The sequence below is a fragment of the Carcharodon carcharias genome, chromosome 28 (genome assembly GCF_017639515.1).
Source record: "Carcharodon carcharias isolate sCarCar2 chromosome 28, sCarCar2.pri, whole genome shotgun sequence".
Classification (NCBI taxonomy): domain Eukaryota; kingdom Metazoa; phylum Chordata; class Chondrichthyes; order Lamniformes; family Lamnidae; genus Carcharodon; species Carcharodon carcharias.
Window position 1 is genome coordinate 3,496,236 of NC_054494.1, and position 6,706 is coordinate 3,502,941.

The following is a 6,706-nucleotide window of genomic DNA, read 5'->3' on the forward strand; positions in this document are numbered from 1 at the left end:
AACAGTGAGAGTTCAGGAGATAAATCAAAGAGAGTTCAGGAGGTTAAACAGTGAGCGTTCAGGGGATAAAACAGTGAGAGTTCAGGAGATAAAACACCGAGAAATCAAGAGATAAAGCAGTGAGAGTTCAGGAGATCAAACAGTGAGAGTTCAGGACCTAATACAGTGAGAGTTCAGGAGATAAAACAGAGAGAATTCAGGAGATAAAACAGTGAGTGTTCAGGAGATAAAGCTGTGAGAGTTCAGGAGATAAAACAGTGAGAGTTCAGGACCTAATACAGTGAGCGTTCAGGAGATAAAACAGCGAGTGTTCAGGAGATAAAACAGCGAGAGCTCAGGAGATAAAACAGTGAGAGTTAAGGAGATAATACAGTGAGAGTACAGGAGATAAAAGTGTGAGAGTTCAGGAGATATAACAGTGAGAGTGCAGGAGATAAATCTGTGAGCGTTCAGGAGATAAAACAGTGAGAGTTCAGTTCCTAATACAGTGAGCATTCAGGAGGTAAAACAGCGAGAGTTCAGGAGATAATACAGTGAGAGTACAGGAGATAAAAGTGTGAGAGTTCAGGAGATAAAACAGTGAGAGTGCAGGATATAAAACTGTGAGACGTCAGGAGATAAAAAGGCAAGAATTTAGTGGATAAAACAGTGAGAGTTCAGGAGATAAAACAGAGACAGTTCAGGGGATAAAACAGAGAGAGTTCAGGAGATAAAACGTCGAGAGTTCAGGACCTAAAACAGTGAGAGTTCAGGAGATAAAACAGCGAGATTTCAGGAGATAAAAAAGCAAGAGTCCAGGACCAAAAACAATGAGAGTTCAGGAGATAAAAGATCCAGAGTTCAGGAGATAAAATAGTGAGAGTTTAGGAGATAAAAGACAAAGAGCTCAGGAGGTAAATGAATGAGGGTTCAGGAGATAAAACAGCGAGAGTTCAGGAGGATAAAACAGTGAGAGCGCAGGAGGATATAACAGTGAGATTTGCGGACATAAAACAGCGAGAGTTCAGGATTTAAAACAGTCAGAGTTCAGGAGATAAAACAATGAGAATTCAGGAGATAAACCAGCAAGAGTTCAGGAGATAAAACAGTGTGAGTTCAGGAGATAAAACAACGGGAGTTCAGGAGATAAAACAGGGAGAGCTCAGGAGATAAAACAGCGAGAGTTCAGGAGATAAAACATTGAGAGTTCAGGATATAAAACAGTGAGGATTCAGGAGATAAACCAGCAAGAGTTCAGGAGATAAAACACTGAGAGTTCAGGAGATAAAACAGTGAGAGTTCAGGAGATAAAACAGCGAGAGCTCAGGAGATAAAAGAGCCAGAGTTCAGGAGATAAGCCAGGAAGAGTTCAGGAGATCAAACAGTGAGAGTTCAGGAGATAAATCAGCGAGAGTTCAGGAGGTAAAACAGTGAGCGTTCAGGGGATAAAACAGCGAGAGTTCAGGAGATAAAACAGCGAGAGTTCAGGAGATAAAACAGTGAGAGTTCAGGAGATAAAACAGTGAGAGTTCAGGAGATAAAACAATGAGAATTCAGGAGATAAAACTGCGTGAGTTCAGGAGATAAAACAGCAAGAGCTCAGGAGATAAAAGAGCCAGAGTTCAGGAGATAAGGCGGGAAGAGTTCAGGAGATAAAACAGTGAGAGTTCAGGAGATAAATCAGCGAGAGTTCAGGAGGTTAAACAGTGAGCTATCAGGGGATAAAACAGTGAGAGTTCAGGAGAGAAAACAGCGAGAAATCAGGAGATAAAACAGTGAGAGTTCAGGAGATCAAACAGTGAGAGTTCAGGACCTAATACAGTGAGAGTTCAGGAGATAAAACAGAGAGAATTCAGGAGATAAAACAGCGAGAGTTCAGGAGATAAAGCTGTGAGAGTTCAGGAGATAAAACAGTGAGAGTTCAGGACCTAATACAGTGAGCGTTCAGGAGATAAAACAGCGAGAGTTCAGGAGATAAAACAGCGAGAGCTCAGGAGATAAAACAGTGAGAGTTAAGGAGATAATACAGTGAGAGTACAGGAGATAAAAGTGTGAGAGTTCAGGAGATATAACAGTGAGAGTGCAGGAGATAAAACTGTGAGACGTCAGGAGATAAAAAGGCAAGAATTTAGTGGATAAAACAGTAAGAGTTCAGGAGATAGAACAAAGACAGTTCAGGGGATAAAACAGAGAGAGTTCAGGAGATAAAATGTCGAGAGTTCAGGACCTAAAACAGTGAGAGTTCAGGAGATAAAACAGCGAGATTTCAGGAGATAAAAAAGCAAGAGTCCAGGACCAAAAACAATGAGAGTTCAGGAGATAAAAGATCCAGAGTTCAGGAGATAAAATAGTGAGAGTTTAGGAGATAAAAGACAAAGAGCTCAGGAGGTAAATCAATGAGGGTTCAGGAGATAAAACAGCGAGAGTTCAGGAGGATAAAACAGTGAGAGCGCAGGAGGATAAAACAGTGAGATTTGCAGACATAAAACAGCGAGAGTTCAGGATTTAAAACAGTCAGAGTTCAGGAGATAAAACAATGAGAATTCAGGAGATAAACCAGCAAGAGTTCAGGAGATAAAACAGTGTGAGTTCAGGAGATAAAACAACGAGAGTTCAGGAGATAAAACAGGGAGAGCTCAGGAGATAAAACAGCGAGAGTTCAGGAGATAAAACATTGAGAGTTCAGGATATAAAACAGTGAAGATTCAGGAGATAAACCAGCAAGAGTTCAGGAGATAAAACAGTGAGAGTTCAGGAGATAAAACAGTGAGAGTTCAGGAGATAAAACAGCGAGAGCTCAGGAGATAAAAGAGCCAGAGTTCAGGAGATAAGCCAGGAAGAGTTCAGGAGATAAAACAGTGAGAGTTCAGGAGATAAATCAGCGAGAGTTCAGGAGGTTAAACAGTGAGCGTTCAGGGGATAAAACAGTGAGAGTTCAGGAGATAAAACAGCGAGAGTTCAGGAGATAAAACAGTGAGAGTTCAGGAGATAAAACAGTGAGAGTTCAGGAGATAAAACAATGAGAGTTCAGGAGATAAAACTGCGCGAGTTCAGGAGATAAAACAGCGAGAGCTCAGGAGATAAAAGAGCCAGAGTTGAGGAGATAAGCCGGGAAGAGTTCAGGAGATAAAACAGTGAGAGTTCAGGAGATAAATCAGTGAGAGTTCAGGAGGTTAAACAGTGAGCGTTCAGGGGATAAAACAGTGAGAGTTCAGGAGATAAAACAGCGAGAAATCAGTAGATAAAGCAGTGAGAGTTCAGGAGATCAAACAGTGAGAGTTCAGGACCTAATACAGTGAGAGTTCAGGAGATAAAACAGCGAGAGTTCAGGAGATAAAACTGTGAGAGTTCAGGTGATAAAACAGTGAGAGTTCAGGACCTAATACAGTGTGCGTTCAGGAGATAAAACAGCGAGAGTTCAGGAGATAAAACATCGAGAGTTCAGGACCTAAAACAGCGAGATTTAAGGAGATAAAACAGCGAGAGGTCGGGAGATAAAATTGTGAGAATTTAGGAGATAAAAGATCAAGAGTTCAGGAGTTGAAACAGTGAGTATTCAGGAGATAAAGCTGCGAGAGTTTTGGAGATCAAACAGTGAGAATTCCGGAGATAAAACAGTGATAGTTCAGGATATAAAACAACGAGAGTTCAGGAGATCAAACAGCGAGAGTTAAGGAGATAATACAGTGAGAGTACAGGAGATAAAACTGTGAGAGTTCAGGAGATAAAACAGTGAGAGTGCAGGAGATAAAACTGTGAGACGTCAGGAGATAAAACAGCGAGAATTTAGTGGCTAAAACAGTGAGAGTTCAGTGCATAAAACAGTGAGAGTTCAGGAGTTAAAACAGAGACCGTTCAGGGGATAAAACAGAGAGAGTTCAGGAGATAAAACGTCGAGAGTTCAGGACCTAAAACAGTGAGAGTTCAGGAGATAAAACAGCGAGATTTCAGGAGATAAAAATGCAAGAGTCCAGGACCAAAAACAACGAGAGTTCAGGAGATAAAAGATCGAGAGTTCAGGAGATAAAATAGTGAGAGTTTAGGAGATAAAAGACAAAGAGCTCAGGAGGTAAATCAATGAGGGTTCAGGAGATAAAGCAGCGAGAGTTCAGGAGGATAAAACAGTGAGAGCGCAGGAGGATAAAACAGTGAGAGTTGCGGACATAAAACAGCGAGAGTTCAGGAGTTTAAACAGTCAGAGTTCAGGAGATAAAACAATGAGAATTCAGGAGATAAACCAGCAAGAGTTCAGGAGATAAAACAGTGTGAGTTCAGGAGATAAAACAACGAGAGTTCAGGAGATAAAACAGGGAGAGCTCAGGAGATAAAACAGCGAGAGTTCAGGAGATAAAACATTGAGAGTTCAGGATATAAAACAGTGAGGATTCAGGAGATAAACCAGCAAGAGTTCAGGAGATAAAACAGGGAGAGTTCAGGAGATAAAACAGTGAGAGTTCAGGAGATAAAACAGTGAGAGTTCAGGAGATAAAACAATGAGAATTCAGGAGATAAAACTGCGTGAGTTCAGGAGATAAAACAGCAAGAGCTCAGGAGATAAAAGAGCCAGAGTTCAGGAGATAAGGCGGGAAGAGTTCAGGAGATAAAACAGTGAGAGTTCAGGAGATAAATCAGCGAGAGTTCAGGAGGTTAAACAGTGAGCTATCAGGGGATAAAACAGTGAGAGTTCAGGAGAGAAAACAGCGAGAAATCAGGAGATAAAACAGTGAGAGTTCAGGAGATCAAACAGTGAGAGTTCAGGACCTAATACAGTGAGAGTTCAGGAGATAAAACAGAGAGAATTCAGGAGATAAAACAGCGAGAGTTCAGGAGATAAAGCTGTGAGAGTTCAGGAGATAAAACAGTGAGAGTTCAGGACCTAATACAGTGAGCGTTCAGGAGATAAAACAGCGAGAGTTCAGGAGATAAAACAGCGAGAGCTCAGGAGATAAAACAGTGAGAGTTAAGGAGATAATACAGTGAGAGTACAGGAGATAAAAGTGTGAGAGTTCAGGAGATATAACAGTGAGAGTGCAGGAGATAAAACTGTGAGACGTCAGGAGATAAAAAGGCAAGAATTTAGTGGATAAAACAGTAAGAGTTCAGGAGATAGAACAAAGACAGTTCAGGGGATAAAACAGAGAGAGTTCAGGAGATAAAATGTCGAGAGTTCAGGACCTAAAACAGTGAGAGTTCAGGAGATAAAACAGCGAGATTTCAGGAGATAAAAAAGCAAGAGTCCAGGACCAAAAACAATGAGAGTTCAGGAGATAAAAGATCCAGAGTTCAGGAGATAAAATAGTGAGAGTTTAGGAGATAAAAGACAAAGAGCTCAGGAGGTAAATCAATGAGGGTTCAGGAGATAAAACAGCGAGAGTTCAGGAGGATAAAACAGTGAGAGCGCAGGAGGATAAAACAGTGAGATTTGCAGACATAAAACAGCGAGAGTTCAGGATTTAAAACAGTCAGAGTTCAGGAGATAAAACAATGAGAATTCAGGAGATAAACCAGCAAGAGTTCAGGAGATAAAACAGTGTGAGTTCAGGAGATAAAACAACGAGAGTTCAGGAGATAAAACAGGGAGAGCTCAGGAGATAAAACAGCGAGAGTTCAGGAGATAAAACATTGAGAGTTCAGGATATAAAACAGTGAAGATTCAGGAGATAAACCAGCAAGAGTTCAGGAGATAAAACAGTGAGAGTTCAGGAGATAAAACAGTGAGAGTTCAGGAGATAAAACAGCGAGAGCTCAGGAGATAAAAGAGCCAGAGTTGAGGAGATAAGCCAGGAAGAGTTCAGGAGATAAAACAGTGAGAGTTCAGGAGATAAATCAGCGAGAGTTCAGGAGGTTAAACAGTGAGCGTTCAGGGGATAAAACAGTGAGAGTTCAGGAGATAAAACAGCGAGAGTTCAGGAGATAAAACAGTGAGAGTTCAGGAGATAAAACAGTGAGAGTTCAGGAGATAAAACAATGAGAGTTCAGGAGATAAAACTGCGCGAGTTCAGGAGATAAAACAGCGAGAGCTCAGGAGATAAAAGAGCCAGAGTTGAGGAGATAAGACGGGAAGAGTTCAGGAGATAAAACAGTGAGAGTTCAGGAGATAAATCAGTGAGAGTTCAGGAGGTTAAACAGTGAGCGTTCAGGGGATAAAACAGTGAGAGTTCAGGAGATAAAACAGCGAGAAATCAGTAGATAAAGCAGTGAGAGTTCAGGAGATCAAACAGTGAGAGTTCAGGACCTAATACAGTGAGAGTTCAGGAGATAAAACAGCGAGAGTTCAGGAGATAAAACTGTGAGAGTTCAGGTGATAAAACAGTGAGAGTTCAGGACCTAATACAGTGTGCGTTCAGGAGATAAAACAGCGAGAGTTCAGGAGATAAAACATCGAGAGTTCAGGACCTAAAACAGCGAGATTTAAGGAGATAAAACAGCGAGAGGTCGGGAGATAAAATTGTGAGAATTTAGGAGATAAAAGATTAAGAGTTCAGGAGTTGAAACAGTGAGTATTCAGGAGATAAAGCTGCGAGAGTTTTGGAGATCAAACAGTGAGAATTCCGGAGATAAAACAGTGATAGTTCAGGATATAAAACAACGAGAGTTCAGGAGATCAAACAGCGAGAGTTAAGGAGATAATACAGTGAGAGTACAGGAGATAAAACTGTGAGAGTTCAGGAGATAAAACAGTGAGAGTGCAGGAGATAAAACTGTGAGACGTCAGGAGATAAAACAG